A 25,350-nucleotide genomic window follows, 5' to 3' on the forward strand; every position below is an offset into this window, starting at 1 on the left:
AAGGAAGTAGAAAAGGAAGTCACTGCATTTATAACATGAAGGGAACCATGTAGTATGACCGTTGCTTCTTTGAACAAACTCATTATCTTTCATTTGTTTAACGTCACCAATCATTTCCTCATCAAAAATCTGGGGGTTACCCTGAACTCTATCTACTCATTCGTCCCTCACAGCCAATCAGCATTGGACCAGGAATATTCTTCATCCCCAGTTTCTCTCATATCCATCATTTATTAAAGCTAAATCTGGCCTCTGTACCCCTTTGTACCCCCCACACTGAATTAAACCTAGGAGATAGAGTTTTATCTTTGGAAAAGACTCTTGAAAATCCCTTGGACTACAAGTAGATCCAACCAGTCCATCCTAAAGGAAATCAGTCATGAATATTCATTGAAAGGACTGATGCTGAAGCTGGAACTTCAATATTTTGGCCACCTGATGCAAAGAACTGACTTATTTGAAAAGACCCTGATGCTGGAAAAGATTGAAGGCAGGAGGAGAAAGGGACGACAGAGAATGAGATGGTTGGATGGCATCACCTACTCAATGGGTTTGCGTAAACTCTGGGAGTTTACTCGGATGGACAGGGAGAGTCTCCCTGTCCATGGAGACAGGAAACATGGAGACATGGAGTCACAAAGAGTTGGACATGACTGAGCAACTGAACTGAACTGAACTGATTGTTTCTTCGGACCTTCCTCTCTCCCCTAATTAGCATCTGTTTGGACCTGCTGAGTTGGAACTCAGGGAAGGTCCTAGAGGTTAATGAAGCCTATTTCTTGTAATCAAAAACTGAGGGACACAGAACAGCTTTGGTACCCAGGAACACCACAAGGTCTTGTTTGATATTATTATCCCTCTCTTTTAAAGTAATATTATTGAGGTATAAATTTTAAACCATGAGACCTACCATTTTGAGGGTATGGTTTGCTGAGTTTTAGTAAGGAGGTAGGAGATAGATGGTCCCAGAGTTGGACAAGTGTTTGTCAAGATAAAATTGAAGCATTGTTTTCCTAACTCCCCCACCCCCAACACTCTAGGACAAAGCTAGTGGCAGAAGCTGAGCTCTGCTGAAGTGAAGAGATAAAGTGCCCACTCCTGAAGTCCTAAAAAGAAAAGCTATGACAAACTTAGACAGCATATTAAAAAGCAGAGACATTACTTTGTCAACAAAGGTCTGTATAATCAAAGCTGAGATTTTTCCAGTAGTCATGTATAGATGTGAGAGTTGGACCATAAGGAAGGCTGAGCACCAAATAATTGATGCTTTTGAACTATGGTGTTGGAGAAGACTCTTGAGAGTCCCTTGAACTGAAAAGAGATCAAGCCAGTTGATCCTAAAGGAAATCAATCCTGAATATCCATTGGAAGGACTTAAACTGAAGCTATAATACTTTGGCCACTTATGCAAAGAGCCAACTCATTAGAAAAGACTCTGAGGCTGGGAAAGATTGAAGGCAGGAGGAGAAGGGGACAATAGGAGATAAGATGGTTGGACGGCATCACCGACTCAATGCATATGAGTTTGAGCAAGCTCTGGGAGATGGTGAAGGACAGGGAATCCTGGCATGCTGCAGTCCATGGGGTCGCAAAGAGTTGGACAGAACAGAACGACTGAAAAATGGTAATATGAAGTCAATGAAAATGTCCCTGTCTTCACATGAGCAGGAAGGCTACTTGGAGGTTAAAGTGGGAGGGGGTGCCACCCCATAATGATTAGACATGCACACAGAGTCCTCTGTAGTGGCATCCACCTTGGCAAAAATTTCACATGCATCATGGCGAGGGTCCCAGGCAGGTGTGAAAAAAGAAACAAGATAATTGGCCAAAGTAAACAAAGGCCTGGAAGGACTGTCCTATATAAGTGATTTAAATCACCTCTTTACTGGACTCGTTTTCATCAGAGAGAATGCCACCCACCCTTTCTCTCTGGGTCTGTATTTCTGTCTAGCTTCTGACTTAAATTTATTTATTATTTATTTAACTTATAAATAAATAAGTTATTTATTTTCTGTGTACTCACCCACAAGTTATGCTGTGTCTATAAAAATAAGCTTTGTATCTGTTTTCACAGTGTTTGCCTCCTTGAAACATTCTTGCTTTCAAATGGGAGAATGAGCCAGGGCCACTTCACTTCTAGCCTCTGGCCCCTGGTGGTCAAGTGTCTAGGATTCCTGGTTTTCATCCAGGCTACTCAGGGAACTAACTCCTGCCCAAGTCCTGGGCAGGGAACTAAGATCTCTCTTTAGGATTGTTCACTGCTCTCTCTCCAAGATTAGTAATATTATCCATTGGTGCAACAGTCAACACAATCCCGATTGAGGACACTTCCATAATCCTCAAAATTCCCTTGGGCTTATCTACAGTCAATCCCAGTCACACAGTATTTGGCAACCACTGATCTACTTTCTGTCTCTATGGATAACCTTTTCTTATTATTACACTTGAATGGAATCACACAACATGTGGTCTTTTATATCCTCTGTTCATGTGGCTTCTTTCACTTGGCATATTTTTGAGTTTCATCCATGTGGCAGTACCTGTCATCACTTTGTTCTCTTTTTATTACCAAAAAGTATTCCATTGTATGGACAGACCACTTTTGTTTATCCATTTTTTTCAGTGGATGGACATTTTTTCAGTGGATGGACGTTTCCGGTTTTTCACTATTGTAAATAATGCTACTGACAAGCATTTGCATCCTTGTCTTTATGCAAACAAATGTTGTTGCTTCTCTTGGTTGATTTCTAGGAATGGAACTGCTGGATTTTATGATAAGTATTCTTCGGTAAGTTCCAAAGAATAGCAAGGAGACATAAAAAAGCCTTCCTCAGTGATCAATGCAAAGAAATAGAGGAAAACAATAGAATGGGAAAGACTAGAGATCTCTTCAAGAAAATTAGAGATACCAAGGGAACATTTCAAGCAAAGATGGGCTCAATAAAGGGCAGAAATGGTATGGGCCTAACAAAAACAGAAGGTATTAAAGAAGAGGTGGCAAGAAAACATAGAAGAACTACACAAAAAAAGATCTTCATGACCCAGATAACCATGATGCTGTGATCACTCACCTAGAGCCAGACATCCTACAGTGCAAAGTCAAGTGGGGGCCTTACAAAGCATCACTATGGAAAAAGCTAGTGGAGGTGATGGAATTCCACCTAAGCTATTTCAAACCCTAAAAGGTAATGCTGTTAAAATGCTGTACTCAATATGGCAGCAAATATGGAAAACTCAGCAGTGGCCACAGGGCTGGAAAAGGTGTTTTCATTCCAATCCCAAAGAAAGGCAATGTCAAAGAATGCTCAAACTACCTCACAATTGCACTCATTTCACATGATAGCAAAGTAATGCTCAAAATTCTCCAACCTAGACTTCAACAGTATGTGAACCAAGAACTTCCAGACGTTCAAGCTGGATTTAGAAAAGGCAGAGGAACCAGAGATCAAATTGTTAACATCTGTTGGATCATAGAAAAAACAAGAGAATTCCAGAAAAACATCTATTTCTGCTTTACTGACTATGCTAATGCCTTTGTGTGGATAACAGCAAACTGTGAAAAATTCTATAAGAGATGGGAATACCAGATCAACGTCACCTGCCTCCTGAGAAACCTGTATGTGAGTCAAGAAGCAACAGTTAAAACTGGACATGGAACAATGGACTGGATCAAAATTGGGAAAGGAGTATGTCAAGGCTGTATATTGTCACCCTGCTCATTTAACTTATATGCAGAGTACATCATGAGAAACGCTAGGCTGGATGAAGCACGAGCTGGACTCAAGATTGCCAGGAGAAATATCGATAACCTCAGATATGCAAATGACACAACCCTTATAGCAGAAAATGAAGAGGAAATAAAGAGCCTTTTGATGAAAGTGAAAGAGGAGAATGAAAAAGCTGCCTTAAAACTCAGCATTCAAAAAACTAAAATCATGGCAGTCAGTCCCATTACTTCATGACAAATAAACGGGGAAACAATGGAAACAGTGACAGACTTTATTTTCTTGGGCTCCAAAATCACTGCAGATGGTGACTGCAGCCATGTAATTAAAAGATGCTTGCTCCTTGGAAGAAAAGCTATGATAAACCTAGACAGCATATTAAAAAGCAGAGACATAACTTTGCCAACAAAGGTCCATCTAGTCAAAGCTATAGTTTTTTTGGTAGTCATGTATGGATGTGAGAATTGAACCATAAAGAAGGCTGAGGGCCGAAGAATCGATGATTTTGAACTGTGGTGCTGGAGAAGACTCTTGAGAGTCCCTTGGATTGCAAGGAGATAAAACCAGTCCATCCTAAAGGAAATCAGTCCTGAATATTCATTGGAAGGACTGATGCTGAAGCTGAAACTCCAATACTTTGACCACCTTATGTGAAGAGGTCAATTCATTCAAAAAGACCCTGATTCTGGGAAAGATTGAAGGCACAGGAGGAGAGGGGGATGACAGAGGAAGGCATGGCATCATGCCATGGCATCACTGACTCAATGGACATGATTTTGAGCAAGCTCTGGGAAATGGTGAAGGACAGGGAGGCCTGGCGTGCTGTAGTCCACGGGGTTGCAAAGAGTTGGACACAACTGAGTGACTCAACAATGAACAACAATGGCAAGTATATATCTAACTCTTTTAAGAAGCTTCCAGACTGTTTTCTAGAGTGTCTGTACCGTGTTATATTCCCACCAGTAGCTCGCGGGGCTTCGGTTTCTCCCCGTCCTTGCCAGTCCTTGGTCCTGTCAGCCTTTTTGACTCTAACCACTGCACTGTGTCATGTGACATCTCATATTCTCTTTATTTGCATTCCTCTAAGGACTAGTGATATCCAGCGCCTCTCCTTCCTGTTTTGCTTCCCACTCTCTTAGTTCAGAAGTACAGATCCTCCTCTCCTCCCACTTAGCTTACGAAATATAATAGCTGATGTGGTATTTACAGCTTTTCTTGACCCAGAACACCTCCCCCTTTGCCCTTGTTTGATAAGGGACCCTCTTTTCCTCCAGAAACCCCATTACATATAATTCACGTGTGGCTGAGCCTGCCTCTCTCACTCGTAGTATCGTGGAAACCAGGCCTGGTAAACTGGAAAACAATATTTCCAAAACAAAGTGTTTGGTTTAAGACTGGGATTGTCACCTTTCCCTTGGCAGGAATCTTTCTGCAGAACCTTGGGAAATAAAACTAATCAAACAGCCTAACTTTATTCATTGCAAAAATTCAAAATCAAGTAAACTAAGTGCCTTTGGAATTATGTGTGTGGGTGTATACAAATACACACAAAAAATTCTGTGGACTCCTTGACTATAAGGCTCCCTTTATGGGCAAGAGGAAAATTCCCCTTTCCATAATACACTGTCAAGAAACTTTTATGTTATTTTATGTTTTATCCTTCTGAAATATTCCCTTCTTGCCCTAATATTAACTGGGGGTTTGGTTTGGAGGGGAGGGGGTGATTGGTTCTCACAAAATGCTCAGGCTTGCTGTTGACAGTCTCCTATTGTGCTTGGGAAAATAAGGCTGCCTGAAACACTTAGGTTCTGTATAACCAGTGGTCTAACAGAAACTACCTGCCTCTTCTTATCAGGGGAACTTTAGACAAGTGATATAACCTTGCTATGCCTTATTTGTGCCATCAGTAAAATGGGGTTAGTGATAGTTTCCATTTTATGTATTTACATGGTGATTAAATACATTGCCCATATTGCAAAATGCTCAAAACAGTGTCACACAGTAAATGCTCAGTAGGTGATAAACTTGTGTTTGCAGGTGCACACATCACAGGTGCCATTAACAACCAACCTAGGCAACAGGCAGAAAGAACGGGTTCCTAAACTTCCGAGACTTTCTTGTCCCACTTGGCAACTGACTTCTTTATCTTTATTCACTTCTTTGGTGATTCCATCCAATCTTATGATTTAAATACTATCTACATATTAATGACTCAAATTTATATCATACATTCACTGCAGATTATAATATCCAACAATATATTCACCATCTCCACTGGGAAATCTGATTGACCTTCCAGATCTTCCCTCTACACTTGCTCCTCTGTCAGCCTCTCTCATCCACTGTTTCAAGATAAAAATCTTAGCATTATCCTTCATTTGTCTGTTTCTCCCATCCCCTATTCCTGATTGTCAAAAGTTCCTGATGTGTGTACATTCAAAATATGACAAAATGCTACCACTCCTAACCATCTCTACCATCGCTACTCTTATTACCAGGTCCAGGGAACGCGTCCTCCAGGATTCCTGTAATAGCCTCACTCCTAATTTCCATGCTTCAACTCTTGTGCCTCTGCAGTCCAATCTCTCCAAACTAATAGGTCTCATAATGCAAGTCAGACGGTGTCATTTCCCTGCTCAAAACATTCCTATGGCTTTTCATTTCATTCAGATTAAAAATTGCATTCTATGTTGTTCTAAACCAATATGCCCTAGAGATCTGGCCATTGCTGGCTCTTTGACATTATATTTACTGTGCTTCACCCCGTGCCACCACTGACTTCATCTCAGCCATGCTAGTCTCTTTCTGGCTTGTGAACCATTAGGCCTTTGTGCTGATGGTCTCCAGAGCCCGGAAACTCTTGTCCCCAGATATTCACACTGCTAATTCCCTCATGTCCTTCAAGTATTTACTCAGTTCAGTTCAGCTCAGTTCAGTCATTCAGTCATGTCCGACTCTTTGCGACCCCATGAACCGCAGTACGCCAGGCCTCCCTGTCCATCACCAACTCCCGGAGTTTACCCAAACTCATGTCCATTGAGTCCGTGATGCCATCCAATCATCTCATTCTCTGTTGTCCCCTTCTCCTCCTTCCCTCAATCTTTCCCACCATCAGGGTCTTTTCAAATGAGTTAACTCTTTGCATCAGGTGGCCAAAGTATTGGAGCTTCAGCTTCAACATCAGTCCTTCCAATGAACACCCAGGACTGATCTCCTTGTATCACCCTATTAATCAGTGTCACCCTCTTTAAAACTGCAAACTGCCACCCTAACTCCTTATCTTGCTATTATTTCTTTATTGTATGATAAAATTACATTTTTAATCTTCTAATATACTATATATATTATACAAAAATACTTATTTTTTTCTATGTAATGTTTACTTTCCATCCTTTCTAACCAGATTATAAGCCACATAAGGACAAAGCATTTTTTAGAGGGGATGGTTAGGGATCCGGATTGTCTCCTGATGTGTTTCAGGAAAGGAGTACATCCTCAATATATACTTGTTGAAAGAATGCATTTTAGACCTTGGCCCTGAACTAGTTCACTTTTTTGTGTGCTTTGTCATTACTTCCGAATCGCCCACTATAGAAATGACTATGACAGGGAGATTTTTGCACACATGAGTAGGAGTGGCAACCTGTAGAGAAATTTGAGTGCTTTTTGGCCAATCAGTCTGTAGCCCCTTGCTCTTGTGTTGTCCTCAACCACTGAGGAGCCAAGTCAGGTGGTTCTGAGAGGTGACTGGAAGTCCGACAGACAATGCAGGCCAGATTTTTTCACTGATTAATAAAATGGGTGGAGAAGATCGCTGAGACCATAAAGAAATCATGGAGAAGAACAAGCCCTTCGTTTAACCCCTTGTCCAAATCCAATATATATGATTAAAACTTATGCACCAGTAGTGCTTAATAAAATAGCACCTTAATTTTCTCAGCCAAAAAGAAATTGATTCTTATCCTGTGCAAAATGTCGTTGACTTCAGCTATGTAAAATAAAGTAAAATTAAAAGTTCAATGTATTTAAAAAAAAAAAAGATGATATCCATCTATAATGAAATAATTGGAGTGGAATGCAGTTACGCCCTTAGACTCAACAAGAGCCAGCCCACCTTGGCCTCCATGCCTTAGAGGGCTTTTCCCTAGGTTTTATCCATCCTGTTCCTTCCCATGCTTCCTCATCCATCCTCCTGTTTAAACTCTGCCCAGTTGTCAGGACCCTGGAATCTGCTGCCCAAATGACCCTGGGCCATCTTTAAGCATTTGCAGGGTCTGTGTACACCCTGGACCTAAGTGGTCTAGGTGGACAGGGGTGGCTGATTTGCAAATTGAGCTCTGAAGGACAGACTGTAGTGCCCGCTAATAAGTACAAGAAGGTCCTTCCTAGGGTAGAATCCAGCTAGGAGTGAAAAGGGGACTGACCAGAGACCCAGGGCTGGACCCAAAATTCCTGGGCTGACACATTCCAGCCTGAAACTCCAAGTCACCCCAGAATTTTTATTAGAATCCAACATTCGGAGTCACAAAGATATATATGTTCACTAAGGGAATAGAATGGAACTGATCTACCACACATTTGGAAATTTCAATGATAACTTCTAACTTGTAAAAAAAAGAAGTTGAAACCAATCTCCAACCCATCACACACAGGTGCAGGAAGTGGAATGATGTGAAACCCACCTGGTTCCCAAGGAATCTTCTTCTCAGCTACAATTAGAAAGGGAAGATGCTGTGCTACATCACCATGACAATTAATGAAGTGAGTTTTTCCTGCCTCTTGTCCTCAAGGGTCATGGGGAGGGGCTTTTTGTTCTGAATGATCTGGTCAGCGACATTCTGAGGAAACCCCACTCCTGATTCTGAAGCATACACACACAACATTTTCTCTGGGAAAAGCAACCTAATATTTTTAGATAATGACATTCAACAACTCAGTAGGACATGGCCTGGTACCATGGTACCTAGTACTGTCAAATTTCATCTTGAAGAGCAAATTTTGTATGTTTTTATTTCTAGTATGATAAAGTAACTTCATTTTTAGTAACAAATCAAACACAGGTTTCACTGAGGTGATGAAACGGGCCTGCAGAAGAGAGAGCATGACAGGAGGGGTACAGCTTTCTGCGGTGTTACAAGCAGTGGGTGATAAGGGATGCCACACATGGCGACATCTGTCAAAGGTGAAGCATTGTATCCCCAAACATTGATGAATTGCCCTGTGGCTAAAAAATCCTCTTCAGAAAAGAAGGGGGAACGTTTTCTGACAGACTAAACCTGATGGCAATTTATTTATTTTCACCTTGAGTCAAGACAATTTAAAAATTTTTATACTGTCTCATGGACAAATAAACTCCTATCTCAAAGAAAACGAAATGCAAGAAGGCAAAGTGGTTGTCTGAGGAGGCTTTACAAATAGCTGAGAAGAGAAGAGAAATGAAAGGTAAGGGAGAAAGGGAAAGATATACCCAACTGAATGCAGAGTTCCAGAGAAGAGCAAGGAGAGGAAAGAGAGCTTTCTTAAATGAGCAGTGCAAAGAAGGAAAACAATAGAATGGGAAAGACTAGAGATCTCTTTAAGAAAATTGGAGATATCAAGGGAATATTTCATGCAAGGATGGGCATGATAAAGAACAGAAACAGAAAGGACCTAAAAGAAGCAGAAGAGATTAATAAGAGATGGCAAGAGTACACAGAAGAACTATACAAAAAAAAAAAAATAGTCTTAATGACCCATATAATCATGATGGTGTGGTCACTCACCTAGAGCCAGATATCCTGGAGTGTGAATTCAAATGGGCCTCAGGAAGCATTATTACCAACAAAGCTAGTGGAGGTGATGGATTTCCAGCTGAGCTATTTCAAATCCTAAAATAAGATGCTGTTAAAGTGCTGCACTCAATATGTCAGCAAATTTGGAAAACCCAGCAGGGGCCACAGGACTGGAAAAAGTCAGTTTTTATTCCAATCCCAAAGAAGGGCAATACCAAAGAATGTTCATACTACCTGAAAACTGTGCTCACTTCACATGCCAGCAAGGTAATGCTCAAAATCCTCCAAGCTAGGCTTCACTAATATGTGAACCAAGAACTTCCAGATGTACAAGCTGGATTTAGAAAAGGCAGAGGAACCAGAAATCAAATGGCCAGTATTCGTTGGATCAAAGAAAAAGCAAGGGAATTAAAAAAAAAAATCTGCTTCATTGACTAGACTAAAGCCTTTGACTGTGTGGCTCACAACAAACTGGAAAATTCTTCAAGAGATGGGAATACCAGACCACCTGACCTGCCTCTTGAGAATCCTGTATGCTGGTAAAGAAGCAATAGTTAGAACCAGACATGGAACAACAGACTGGTTCCAAATTGGGAAAAGAGTACTTCAAGGCTGTGTATTGTCACCCTGCTATTTAACTTGTATGCAGAATACATCATGAGAAATGCTGGGCTGGATGACTCACAAGCTGGAATCACAACTGCCAGGAGAAACACCAACAACCTCAGAAATGCAGATGATACCACTCTAATGGCAGAAAACAAAGAAGAACTAAAGAACTCTTGATGAAAGTGAAAGAGGAGAGTGAAAAAGCTGGCTTAAAACTCAGCATTCGAAAAACTAAAATCATGGCATCTGGTCCCATCACTTCATGACAAATAGATGGGGGAAAAGTGCAAACAGTGGCAAATCTTATTTTCTTGGGCTCCAAAATCACTGCAGACAATGACTGCAGCCATGAAATCATAAAATTAAAAGACTCTTGCTCCTTTGAAGAAAAGCTATGACAAAACTAGACAGTGTATTAAAAAGCAGAGACGTCACTTTGCTGACAAAGGTCCATTTGGTCAAGGCTATGGTTTTTTCCAGTAGTCATGTATGCGTGTGAGAGTTGGACCATAAAGAAGGCTGGGTGCTAAAGAAATAAGGCTTTCAAATTGTAGTGTTGGAGAAGACTCTTGAGAGTCCCTTGGATTGCAAGGAGATCAAACCAGTCAATCCTAAAGGAAATCGACCTGGACTATTCATTGGAAGGACTGATGCTGAGGCTGAAGCTCCAATACTCTGGCCACTGGATGCAAAGACTCTGATGCTGGGAAAGATGGAAGGCAGGTAGAGAAGGGGAAGACAGAGGGTGAGATGGTTGGATGGCATCACTGACTCAGCGGACATGAGTTTGAGCAAACTGTGGGAGATGGGAAAGGACAGGGAAGCCTGGCATACTGCAGTTCATGGAGTCACAAAGATCAAACATAACTTAGTGACTGAACTATAACAGCAACAAAATGAGGAAGAGATGGGATGGAGCGAGGGAGGTAGGGAAGGTGTGCTTCTTGTGGGAGCCTTAAGTTGCCATTGACCTTGGAGATTATTTCCAAGGTATTCATTGGTTTGTTGCTTCCATGCTCCCATCAGCTTTAAGGGCAGGATACTTTACTAAATTCTAGATAAATCTCTGAGGTGATGTCCTTTGGTTAGCCGACAGGTGAGACCATGGCTCAGTCGACCATTTAGCACTTAACAGCAGTAGCCTTTCATTCTTTGGCTCGTATGTGGTGGCATGGGGAGGGTGGGTATTAGAATGGAAGAGAACACAGGGAATTCTTGCAGACCACAGGCTCCTGTTGCTCCTAACCTGAGTTATTACTTTCTCTAATGAGATTCAGGTGCATTGAGCATATTATTAAGAAGGTGTGAAAAGAAAATATTTTCTGCCATATCAATAAAAAAGAAATTTTACAGCCATCAATGATTTCTGGTCTCCAAATGTGAATGATGGCTCCCCAAACTGGGATCCCGCGGATGCTGCTAGCTGCTACCCCCCACGGTGATTGCTGAGGAGCTGGGGAAATGCAAGAAGCAGCCATCTGCCATTCCTTAAGGTGAACAAGAAAACAGGATTGGCCCCAGATATCTGAGATTCATATTAAAAGAATGAATTCAGTGAGCCCAGAGGTTTACATCTTCCCATACAAAGAATGATAAATTCCTTCTCTTGATCCCTGATCTTTGATGTTCAGACTGCCTGCTTCCTTTGTTGCAAACTTGTATATAGCCTGACTTCCCCTCCTGCCTTCTTGGAGCAGTTTTCTCAGAGCTACTGAGATGCTGTCTCCAGGGCTTGGAGTCCTAAACCTTCCCACCAAATAAATTACTCTCTACTTTTAGGTTGTGACTGTAGTTTTTAGTTGACAAAGGTCACTTTAATTTATCTTACTGCTGACATTCCTACTTCTCTATGTAACTAGAGCTGAGCATGACTTGATTTGTCAAGTCTTATTCTGAAGCATTTTCTCATGTTTTCTTTCTTTCTTCTGTTAGGTAGGTAGAATAGGGAAAAGGAGTCCAAAATGGCGGTGGCTAAAAGACAAAGAAGGGGAAAGCCCTCAAAAATAGAACAAAGGAAGGTATGAGGACTGGAGTGAGGACCTCAGGTAAAACAAACAACACTCCTGGCTGGCCCAATTTCCATAGGACAGGCCCAGGGAGAGATAAACATATAAATAGAGGAGCCAAAGCTCGCACTCTCTCTCTTACTCTCTCTTCCCCGTTCGCTGCGGTGTTCTCCTCACGTCTTTGGATCGACGTGCCCTCATGCCTCGAAGATGGATTTTCCTGCTATCTTCAAAATAAAATAGAGCTGTAACATTGAGCTGTAACACTGATTTGTCTAAGAGCTATAACATGGTCCTTTCGCGACCTGAGAGCTATAAAAGGGTCTATCCAAGACCCGAGAGCTGTGACACGCTGAGGGGGCTTTAATGTCCGGCACTCCAAATCTTTGTTGTGATGAGACAAAGAACCGAGGAACATACACTCACGTGACACTTCCCTTATCCCAACCGCATGCATATGCCCATTCTTTATATTCTAATAAGTGATTGTGAATCATCGTCATAACTCGACTCTGAAAATCTTGAACTGATGCACTTCAACACCAGCTAGCTGATAATCATCAAATCTTCACATCTAAAAAAGACTCTGATGCTGGGAGGGATTGAGAGCAGGAGGAGAAGGGGATGACAGAGGATGAGATGGCTGGATGGCATCACTGACTCGATGGACGTGAGTCTGAGTGAACTCTGGGAGTTGGTGATGGACAGGGAGGCCTGGTGTGCTGCGATTCATGGGGTCGCAAAGAGTCGGACATGACTGAGCAACTGAACTGAACTGAACTGAATCACTTTTTTCCCCTCTGAATAGATATTCTGTGAAAAAAGTCATGGTATCTCTGCATATGTGGATTGCTTTACTGTACTCATTGAAATCAACACTACTTGATTACCTCTGAGTCTTTAGTCTTAGAAGTGTTTTTATTGTTGTCCTAGGAGATATTTGTCACACTTGTACAAATAATCTTCAGTAAACAAAAATTAATATCTACAATGTGATATCAGAAATTCAGGCTAGTTTCTAAACTCAGTGAAAAATATTCTTCAAATTTTTTATCAACCTGTCCCAAGCCACATCCCAATTTTCTCCTTCTTTAGAAGATGTTGAATTCTCCCTTATGCTCCTCTCTCATTTTCTTTCCCTTTTCTTTTTTTTTTAAGCCACTCTGTTTATCAGTAATTGATATGTTAAAAGCTGTAGACTTTAATGTATACAACTTGATGAGCTTGGGGGTAAGTATTCATCCATGAAGCCATCAACATTATCAAGGGCACAGACATATGCATCATCTCCCAAATTTCCTCCTACCCCTTTTGTTGTCATTGTTGTTTAGTCGGTTGTATCTGACTCTTGTGACCCCATGGAGTCTGCCAGGCTCCTCTCTCCATGAGATTTCCCAGTCAAGAATGCTGGAGTGGGTTGCCATTTCCTTTTCCAGGTTATGTAACTGGTCCAGGGATTGAACCTGACTATTCCTTTATTATTACTTTTTTTTTTTTTTTTGGTTTGGTAAATAAAAAACAAAAACACAAGATCTCACCTCTTAGCAAAATTCAGGTAGTCAATACAGTACTGATAGCTAAAGACACTATGCTAAGAGTAGTTGATTTCCAGAACTTACTTGTCTTGTGTAAGTGAAACTTTGTAGCCTTAACCATCACCTCCAATTTCTCACTCGCCCACCCCAGGCAACCACCATTCTAATTCTGATCTTATGAGCTTCGTTAGGATTTTACATATAAGTGAGTTCATGCAGTATTTTATTTTTTGTGTCTGGCTTATTTCACTTGGCATAATGTCCTTCAGGTTCATCTGTATTGCCACAAATGGCAGTATAACACTCTATTGTATGTACCCACTTCATTTTCTGTATCCATTTTCTAATGGAATTTGTTGGTAACAAGATTTTTGCTCCTCAAGCCAGTGTCTTTTAACCGTGATGTTAGGCAAAATTGAGACACCAGATGTACAAAGGCAGATGCTTTGAGATAACAGACACATGGGTTTCTGTGTAATGACATTTTGTAAGGCCATGGTGGCTGGGAGACAATGGTGCACATCTTCTGAAGAACACGGAAGGATGCTTTTCTAGAGTGCATTGTGCAATGAGTTTTCATTTCTCTATATCACAGCTCTAAACCATGAGGCTGAGTTTCATTGCCCTAGAAAAAAATCAGTACTGGATAAGACTGTAGTTAATCCACAGCGGGAAGACCCATGCCATCACCTTGCTTTGCCCTTGAACACACTCCCGAACAGTCCCTGCAGAGCCGCTTCACTGCATTAGTCTGTGTGTAGTCTTCCCAAATGACGCCATCCAAAATGGCTTCAAGTCCACTGCTTTCAAACTTGAAAAATTAACATCCCAACTTAAATGCTTGGTTCAGTTTGCTCAAAATTGCCAGCCCTACATAGATGAGCAGTTTATCACACTAGCATTACCTAGTGGTTAGAAGAATGAGCTTTCCTAGCAAATGCGCTTGGACTTGAAGTGCAGATTCTTCCACATCCTCTCTTGGTGCATCATCAAAAGAAATAATTTCCTAAATTCTTTCATCATCTATAAAGGTGGGTTTATACTCATACCTGTTGGGCTGTAAAAATTAAATAAGACGCTGTGTATCAAGTATTTTCACATCACGAGAGCCCTATAAATATTAGCTGCAGCTCAACAATAAAGAATCCACCTGCAGTGCAGGAGATGTGGCTTCAATCCCTGGGTCAGAAAGATCCCCTGGAGGAAGAAATGGCAACCCACACCAATGTACTTGCCTGGAGAATCCCATGGACAGAGGAGCCTGATGGGCTATAGTCCATGGGGTTGCAAAAGAGTAGGACATGACTTAGCAACTGAAAAACAACAACATCACAATTATATAATAATTATTGTACTATCCTGGTAAGCCAACTTGTCTTGAATTATTCAACACATATGGTCATTTAGATTTCATATGGGTTTTAACCCAGGTAGGTTATTAAACCCAGAAATGAGCTTATATTTATGTGGGTCTTTCAACTCAGCACCTAGTGTAATCAGTTCAGTTCAGTCACTCAGTCGTGTCTGACTCTTTGCGACCCCGTGGACTGCAGCACACCAGGCTTCCCTGTCCATCACCAACTCCTGGAGCTTGTGCAAACTCATGTGCATCAAGTTGGTGATGCCATCCAACCAGCTCATCCTCTGTCATCCCCTTCTCCTCCTGCCTTCAATCTTTCCCAGCATCAGGGTCTTTTCCAGTGAATCAGTTCTTCACATCAGGTGGCCAAATTATTGGAGCTTCAGCTTCAGCACCAGTCCTTCCAATGAATGGTCAGAGCTGATTTCCTTTGGGATTGACTGGTTTGATCTCCTTGCAGTCCAAGGGACTCTCAAGAGTCTTCTCCAACACCACAGTTCAAAGGCATCAATTCTTCGGTGCTCAGCTCATGAGCCTGTGGACAACACCTAGTGTAATAGCTTGTCATTAAAAATTCCATTTGTGAATCTCATTTTTTCTCATTCTTCTTTCATAAGGTCTTTATTCAAGATTAGCTGTCCAAGATGATTTGATCTTTACAAAAAACAAGTTTAAATTTATGCAGCAGCCTTCTTTTCCTCTGTGATGCGTTTCTTTTCTGTGGACTTCTTTTCAGCTGTTGATTTCTTTCTTTCTTTTTTTTTAATTAATTTTATTTTATTTTTAAACTTTACATAATTGTATTAGTTTTTCCAAATCAGCTGCTGATTTCTTGATCACTGCAGCCTTTATTTTTTTTCCCACCAAAGACTTCGTCAGCTTCTTAATGCCAACAGCCTTCTTTCCTTTTGTTCCCACCACAGACTTCTTGTCTGGAACCCATTTTTCATCTGATTTGGCTTCTAATGCTACTGCTGCCCTATCCATTTGAATTTGGTGGTTCTTGTTCTGGCAAAGAGTGGTGTTCCGGCTCAAGGTCTTTGCATATGGGTTTAGCTTCAATATGATTTGTTAATCACATTTCATAGTGTTCAGAATAACTCTAAACTTTTTAGAGGATAGAATCTTCCTTTCCCCTACATAATCATCATATAATTATTTTGTACTTCCTATATGCCTGACTTTATGTTAGGCAGTTTACACATTTCATCTATAACCCTTAAGCAATGTCACAGATCTGACATAAGAATACATGATAGACAAATCTCTGATGAGTTTGAATAAATACACTTGAGTAAGACTGTGGAGAGTGCATAATTGGGGTACTTGGTGATACATTCATTCATTCATTCAACACATATTTCTTGATCTCCTCTAGTCTACCTGCTATTCTAGGTCCTAAGTTTGCAATGATAAACAAGACCCATCCTTGTAGAAGGAAAGCAGGCAATTAACTAATGAACAGACCAGTAAGAAAATTCTGGATGGTGGTAAATGATATAAAGGAAATAACACAATAGAAAGAATTTAGGGTGTGGAGGAAGACATATAACAGTGGTTGGTCACAGGCAATTTGTGGGAGGGCCTTTTGTGCCAGCCTCAGCTTTGCATAATTTAAAAACATAAGTTGCTAAAGAGTATTGCTTACAAAAATAAAGGTGTATATAATACTATGGGGATTTTGCTGTGAAAAGAAGAGAAATGAGGTGGAAGCAGTAGAAGGAGGGAAGTCAGTAGAGGTTCTAAATGAACAAATAGAGGAATGATGTAAATCATGTAAAGACCCTGATGTTGGGAAAGACTGAAGACAGGAGAAGGGGATGACAGAGGATGAGATGGTTGGATGGCATCACTGAGTTGATGGACATGAGTTCAAGCACGCTCTGGGGGTTGGTGATGGACAGAGAAGCCTGGCATTGAAGCCTGGCGTGCTGCAGTCCATGAGGTCACAACAAGTTGGACATGACTGAGTGACTGAACTCAAGTGACGTAAATCAGGAAAAGATCCTATACTTGAGCACCCAGAGCCTGGCTGCTTTCTGGATCCTTCGTTCTAGGCTCTCCAAGGGCATGGAGAATTGTCAGGATCTCATATCAGAGGTCTGCTCCTGGAGTGTCCTCCCCACTTTCTTAAACAAGGGGCTTACTTCTATCATTTCATTCATCTCCTAACCCTGAGAGCAGTATTTGCATGTGGTTAATATTCAAAAGGTATTTACTGAATAAAGCTTTATGAAGAATTATTGGCTTGTTCAAGTGTACATGTTTAATTAGTAGTCTGTCTAGCAGCCCTGTGACCTTGAGTTAATTACTTCATCTCTTGGACTCTCAGATTTCTCATCTGTGAAATGCAGTGATAACGAGTGTCCCCCTGGGACTGGATGAGAGATGGGCAGAATGCCTCAGTCAAGTCGAAGTTGATTCTCCCATGTTCTGGGGGTTCCTTGCTCTAGGGGTGGATGGCGGGGTAGATGGAATGGGGGGAGGTAAAGAGACCTGGATCAGAGAGGGAACACAGGGGAATCTCACTGCACTCATGTCACCATTTCCCCACTGCCTTGGTCGGTCAGCGAACAGGTGTGGAGAGTGGGGGAGGGGTGAAAGAGCAGCAGGCGCATTAGCACTGTCGAGCTGGTTTACTGTTTTCACCCATATGGTAATAAATCAATGCAGGGTTTGCCATTTTAATTAGTCTTCTTTCAGTCGGAAAAGTCAAGGCTGTGAAATGCTGATAGGGAGCTGAAAAATTACCTGGGAACAAGTAACCTGAAGGAGTGCTGCTGGTCCCTGGGGACAGAAGGGGTGCGTGGACAGCTCTCCACTTCAGAAAGGGAAGGTTCCCCTTGGGGGGAAGGCTGGCATGAGGAAGGTGGGGAGAGGGGGGAGCTGAATTAGCCTCTTTCCTGCTTGCCCTCATTCAGCCCTGTGAACTGTAGGGAAGTGAAGATAGAGGGGAAAGTGAGGGAGGCGGTGTCCATCTAGTCCAAAGTGAAGATGCAGAAATGAAATACACAAAACAGTTGGGGAAACAGTGCCCTCAAAGTCAGAATATCGAAAACCAAGTAAAGCTAATCAAACCCTTGTGTGTGCTTAGTCACTCAGTCTGACTCTTTGTGACCCCATGGAGTGTAGCTCACAAAGCTCCTCTGACCATGGGATTCTCCAGGCAAGAATACTGGAGGGGCTTCCCATCCCTCCTCCAGGGAATCTTCCTAACCCAGGTCTCTGACCTGGTGGAATTACCTGGTGGGTAAAGAATCCCAGGTGGATTCTTTACCATCTGAGCCACCAGGGAAGTCCAATCAAAGCTCTAAAGTTTGTTAAAGAAAAAGTTGCCAATTGGATTGTGTTCCCTTGATTGTACTATATCATAAATAAGCCTTTTTTTTTTTTTTTGGCAAGATCTCAGGGTACAGTCAAAGCAAGGCAATTGCAGAGTAAGTTGTACAAGAGGCTTGCTGGCTTGTTAAGGGTGCTCATTGCTAGTTTCCTAGTAGATTAATAAAGGGAGACATGACTCTGAGCCCTCCAAACAGGAAGTCCTGGCTGACAATTCTGAAATCAGCTCTTCCTTTCCCCAACAATATCTAGAGTTGTCATTAACTTTCTCTTCGTGATCTGATTTGATAGCAATAGTATTGATACAATGTGGCTCTTGGAAGAATCTCAATTCTTTCACTTACTTTGAATGAATGTATTGGCCTTTACTTACTTTGAATGTCCTGGGAAATCACTTAGCTCTGAATCTTGGTCCCTTGTATACAATGGAAACAAAACACCTATTCTACCTGTCCCACAAAATGGTTTTGAGTATGTGATGGTATGTTCCATACTACAAAATAGAAGAATAATGGATTATTATTATTACCATTATTATCATTATAATTTATAGTAATAAAAAGCTATTTCTCTGGATTTCTTTAATGGAATTTCCAAATTTGGAAAAGATCTTAATGTTCAGCTAGTTCAAAAAAAGTTCAGTTAGTCCAATGTGTACTTCAATTCCAATCTCTTTGACCAATTCTTGATAAGTTAATTACCCACTCTTTTCTTGAAACTTCAGTAAAATATACTGTCTCCCAAGGAAATCAGAGCTTTATTTAGCCAGCTCTAATATTTCATGCTCTAATTATCAAGTTGTGTAGAAATATTTAACTCCTACCGTTTAGTATTAGCTCTTCCTGCTAAAGCCTTAATCCCTTTTCCAACATGATAACCCCTCACATGCTTTAACAAATCTCTTTTCTTTCCCCAGCTGCAAAGCCTGAGTGTATCCAAAAATTCTTCCAGTGATGTGGTTTTGGATTTCTTCATCATTCTAGTTGGTCAGTTCTAAGTATTCTTATTTTCTGTCTCTTTCTTAATATGTGCTCCCTGATCTAAATATCCAGGAATAGTATGATCAGTGTGCCCAAAAACACCACCTGGTAGTTGTATCAACCAAATTTGCTTACCTTTCCCCAAGTCTTCATCTTGCTTTTTAGCACATATAAAATGCCTTGTTTCTGCTTTGGCCACTTGTCTTCATTCTATAGTGTGCTGCTTTATGAAAGTCTTCTCTGAATGGTTTCCTCCAGGTCTGTTTATCTCTGTCATTCCTAGACTTGGACACTTAGGAAAGTATGAAGTCCAGGGAAATGGAATTAGGAAGATGAACAGAGAAACGGGCTTTCGTGGTCTCAAGGAGGGATGACAAGGAAGCTGACTCTAAATATGAGAAAGATGGGCTTATGGGAAAGGGGCTACATTTGCTTTATGTTCATCTAAAGATTAGAACTGGGACCAGTTAGGGTTACTTCCTGGGGTAGTTTCCTAATCTTAGTCACAATGGTAAAGAGCATAGGATTTGGAACAGAGCAGATTGAAGTTCAAGTCCTGACTCGGCATCTTCCTAATTCAGTGGTCTTAAGCAATTTTTCTGCATCCCTTCACAGTCTCAGGATTTCCCTGGTGACTCAGACGGTAAAGAAACTGCCTGCAATGCAGGAGACTTGGGTTCGATCCCTAGGTCGAAAAGATCCCCTGGATAAGGGAATGACTACCCACTGCAGTATTCTTGCCTGGAGAATTCCATGAACAGAGGAGCCTGGTGGGCTACAGTCTGTGGGGTCGCACAAAGAGTTGGTACCATTGATCAACTAACACTTTCACAGCTTCAACCTTTTCCTCTATAAAATGAGGTTGATATTGTCAACTTCATTGTGTCCTTTTCAGGACTAAGGGATATAGGCTAACCTGTGAATTAGCCCTCAGGATGTGCTCAGTTGTCCAGGCCCCATGCATGTCTGGACTTCCCTGGTGGCTCAGAGGGTAAAAGTGTCTGCTTACAATGTGGGAGACCCGGGTTTGGTCCCTGTGTTGGGAAGATCCCCTGGAGAAGAAAATGGCAACCCACTCCAGTACCCTTGCCTGGAAAATCCCATGGACAGAGGAGCCTGGTAGGCTACAGTCCATGGGGTTGCAAAGAGTCGGACACAACTGAGTGACTTCACTAGTCATGCATGCCATTTTTCTACTTGTGTTAACTTGTCCTGCCTTGACTCATCTAACAAGAACAGTTCTACACAGTACATAAGATTCATGTTCAGAAATAGTCACTCCTTCCCCATGACCCCCATGCAAAAAAACGTGATTTTCCACTTCAACAATGGTGAACTTGGCTCTGTGAATTGTTTTGACCAATGGGAAGTCAGCAGCCATAAAGCAGTAGGATCTTTTTTTATTTTTTTTTCCTTTTAAATTGGAGTATAGTTGATTTACAATGTCACATTAATTTTATGTGTACAGTAAAGTGATTTAGTTATATATATCTATATATCTATATCTATGTATATCTATGGTGCTCAGTTGATCAGTCATGTCCAATTCTTTGAGACTTCATGGGCCGTAGTCTGCTAGGGTCCTCTGTCCATGGAGTTTTCCAGGCAAGAATATCCAAGTGGGTTGCCATTTCCTAAAGACTTGGACATGACTGAGTGACTGAACAACAATGAACAACATTGTGTGTGTGTATATATATATTTTTTTGATTCTTTTCTTTTAAGGCAGTATAGTCGTGAAAAGTGTCTTCTTGCTTAAACTTACAGTCTTAAACGTCTGCTATGCCCATAGAGAGAATATGCCTAAGAACAGACAGCTCATCTCAGGAGGAGAGTGAAAGTCCTAAGGAACAGACTCTAACCATCCAGCTGAGCTCACCCCAAATCAGCAGCTCTCAGAAGACCCCAGGCAGAAACAGATGGCTGGGCAAGCCCAGTTGAGATCAATAGTACTGGGCTGCCAACCAGCACAGCTGTGAGCTACATAAATGCATTTTTGTATGTTCCTGAGGTTTTGGCGGGATCTTCCAGGTGGGGCTAGTGGTAAAGAACCTACCTGCCAATGTAGGACATGTAAGACACAGGAGTTTGATCCCTGGGTTGGGAAGATCCTTGCAGGAAGGCATGGAAACCCACTCCAGTATTCTTGCCTGGAGAATCCCATGCACAAATGAGCCTGGTGAGTTATAGTCCACGGGGTCACAGAGAGTAGGACTCTGAGTGACTGAAGTGACTGAACGCAGCACGTACTGGGTTTTGTGGCTATACTATGTGGAATAATACTGTGACCTTAGTTATCTGAAATAACTAGTAAACTAAAGATACAAATGGCTGACAAGATTTCATGTTTCCCCTCTTCTGAAAGACATGGGAAACCAATATTTTCATTTGTTCAATAAATATTTGAGTACTCTCTACTTAGTGCCCCCACAGTTGCTAACTTTCCCTCAAATAAGCAGTGCCAGATTGTACCAGAGCCCAATTCTTTTGTCTTAAAGTCACTTCATTCAAAGTACAGCACAACCAGTATACATGCAGGGTTTGTACTGGTTCTTCTTTAATCTCTGAGTATCTCTCTGCCTTGTGGACTCTGGGTATCATTTGGCTCCCCTAGCTCCCAGGGCTGGTGGGCCAGAACATGCTGGATGACCCCTGTTATGTTGGGTGATGAGGTAGAATTTTATTAGGTAAAAAGCGCTTCCATTTCCCTTCCCAATAAAGTGCTCCAAACTCCACTCTCTGCCTTTTCCCCATGCTTAGGCAAGTGTTCCAGGTGAATCCTGCATTCTATGGCCTTTGGGAGTGTGGAAGAAAGGACAGAAGCTAAGAAGGGCTTGCTTTCCCTTAGTCTTGACTGTCAGGATGCAGCTTGCAGCAGGATTGTGGGGGACCATCACCATTTCTCTGAAATCTGGGGCTGCAACTGCACAGAAGAGGGTGCTCTTGTGTAAAGCTGCAACCGGCTTCCTGGGAAGAAGAGAGATTTCCTTGTTCATTACCGAGTGGATGATTCATTGCTTATGATATCTGGTAAATGTAGTCCGCATTAGTGCACACACATTCTGCTACGGCAGATAAAAAATCCAAACTGCAAACATATCAGGAAACTCATTTGTGCTGGGCTTGCACATCCATTGCCTCTGCTCGTTGGTTGTGACAAGGCCAACTTTTATCTGCATCCTCCCCTTTGCCCCCATCTGCCAGGCCTGCTAAATGAAAATTATCAAGGAATGGGGGAAAAATAGTTATTCTTTTTACAGTTTTCAAATTACTTTCACCATTTGGGAAATAACTACTTATCCTTTAATTCATTTGTCACACAAATATTTATTGAGGGCCAGTTATTTGGATTTTCAATGCTTTTAGGGAAAAATTTTAAGTTCCTTCCCTATCGATCAAACCCAAGCAATCTGGACCTTGCTTTTCTATTTAATATAATCTCATGCTCACTGCTTTCATTTTACTTCTTTTCGGCCTGGGCTTTTGCTCTCATCTTCCATTTTATTGGAATTATTATATATATATATTTTTCTGGCTCTTACCATGCCTGTGTTATTCTGATTCTCTAGAGTTTAGCACAAGTGTTAGATTTCCAGACAGACTTTCCATAAGCCCATTTAGTAGTCATGATTCTCCAGAAAATTAATTGGGTTTATAGAAAGATAGAGATGGAAACACATACACACACACACACACACATATATCTACAAAAAGTGAAAGTGTTAGTCAGTTCAGTCGTGTCTGACTCTTTGCAACCCTATGGATTGTAGCTTGCCAGGCTCTTCTGTCCGTGCAATTCTCTAGGCAAGATTATTGGAGGGGCTAGGAATTCCCTTTTCCAAGGGATCTTCCCAACCCTGGGATCAAACCCAGGTCTCTCACAGTTCAGGCAGATTCTTTATCATCTGAGCCACCAGGGAAACCCATATACATAACAATAAAAATTTTACTATAAAGGGATTTGGATCATGTGCTTATGGAGGCTGAGAAATCCAAGATTTGCCTTTGGTTAGCTGGAGACCCAGAAGAGCTGATGATGTGAATTCCAGTCTGAGTCTAAATCTGAAGACAGGAGAGGACTAATGTCCCAGCTCAAAGGTAGTTGTATAGGAAGAGCCAATTCTCTCTTACTCAGTCATTTTGTACTTTCAGATCAGATCAGATCAGTCGCTCAGTCGTGTCTGACTCTTTGCAACCCCATGAATCACAGTACGCCGGGCCTCCCTGTCCATCACCAACTCCTGGAGTTCACTCAGACTCACGTCCATCGAGTCAGTGATGCCATCCAGCCATCTCATCCTCTGTCATCCCCTTCTCCTCTTGCCCCCAATCCCTCCCACCATCAGAGTCTTTTCCAATGAGTCAACTCTTCGCATGAGGTGGCCAAAGTACTGGAGTTTCAGCTTTAGCATCATTCCTTCCAAAGAAATCCCAGGGCTGATCTCCTTCAGAATGGACTGGCTGGATCTCCTTGCAGTCCAAGGGACTCTCAAGAGTCTTCTCCAACACCACAGTTCAAAAGCATCAATTTTTTGGCACTCAGCCTTCTTCACAGTCCAACTCTCACATCCATACATGACCACTGGAAAAACCATAGCCTTGACTAGACGAACCTTTGTTGGCAAAGTAATGTCTCTGCTTTTGAATATGCTATCTAGGTTGGTCATAACTTTCCTTCCAAGGAGTAAGCGTCTTTTAATTTCATGGCTGCAGTCACCATCTGCAGTGATTTTGGAGCCCAGAAAAATAAAGTCTGACACTGTTTCCACTGTTTCCCCATCTATTTCCCATGAAGTGATGGGACCGGATGCCATGATCTTCATTTTCTGAATGTTGAGCTTTAAGCCAACTTTTTCACTCTCTTCTTTCACTTTCATCAAGAGGCCTTTTAGTTGCTCTTCACTTTCTGCCACAAGGGTGGTGTCATCTGCATATCTGAGGTTATTGATATTTCTCCTGGCAATCTTGATTTCAGCTTGTGTTTCTTCCAGTCCAGCGTTTCTCATGATGTACTCTGCATATAAGTTAAATAAACAGGGTGACAATATACAGCCTTGACGTACTCCTTTTCCTATTTGGAACCAGTCTGTTGTTCCATGTCCAGTTCTAACTGTTGCTTCCTGACCTGCATACAAATTTCTCAAGAGGCAGATCAGGTGTTCTGGTATTCCCATCTCTTTCAGAATTTTCCACAGTTTATTGTGATCCACACAGTCAAAGGCTTTGGCATAGTCAATAAAGCAGAAATAAATTTTTCTGGAACTCTCTTGCTTTTTCGATGATCCAGTGGATGTTGGCAATTTGATCTCTGGTTCCTCTGCCTTTTATAAAACCAGCTTGAATATCAGGAAGTTCACGGTTCACATATTGCTGAAGCCTGGCTTGGAGAATTTTGAGCATTACTTTACTAGCATGTGAGATGAGTGCAATTGTGCGGTAGTTTGAGCATTCTTTGGCATTGCCTTTCTTTGGGATCAGAATGAAAACTGACTTTTTCCAGTCCTGTGGCCACTGCTGAGTTTTCCAAATTTGCTGGCATATTGAGTGCAGCACTTTCACAGCATCATCTTTCAGGATTTGGAATAGCTCAACTGGAATTGTACTTTATAGGCCTTCAGTTGATTGGATGCAGCTCACGAATAATGAGGAGGACAATCTGCTTCACTTAGCCTACCAATTTAAATATTAATCTCATTCAGAAACACCCACATGAACACATCCATAACAATGCTTAACTAATCATCTAGACACCCCATGGCCCAGTTAAATTGACACATAAAATTAACCACCACACCCCATATCTACATTGTCTTTTCCTGATTACTATTGCCTGCGTATATTCTCAGTATTTATCACAACTTGTACATATTTTGTTTGCATATTTGTTAAGTTTGCTATCTGTTTCCTTTTCTACAATGTGAGCTCCTTGAAGGCAGGAACAGAGACTATTGTCTTTATTTTTCTGTCCCCTAAGCCCTGAATATGTCAGGAACCAAATAAAGACTTAATATGCATTTTCAAATAA

Source organism: Bos javanicus, chromosome 16, assembly GCF_032452875.1.
Source record: "Bos javanicus breed banteng chromosome 16, ARS-OSU_banteng_1.0, whole genome shotgun sequence".
NCBI lineage: Eukaryota > Metazoa > Chordata > Mammalia > Artiodactyla > Bovidae > Bos > Bos javanicus.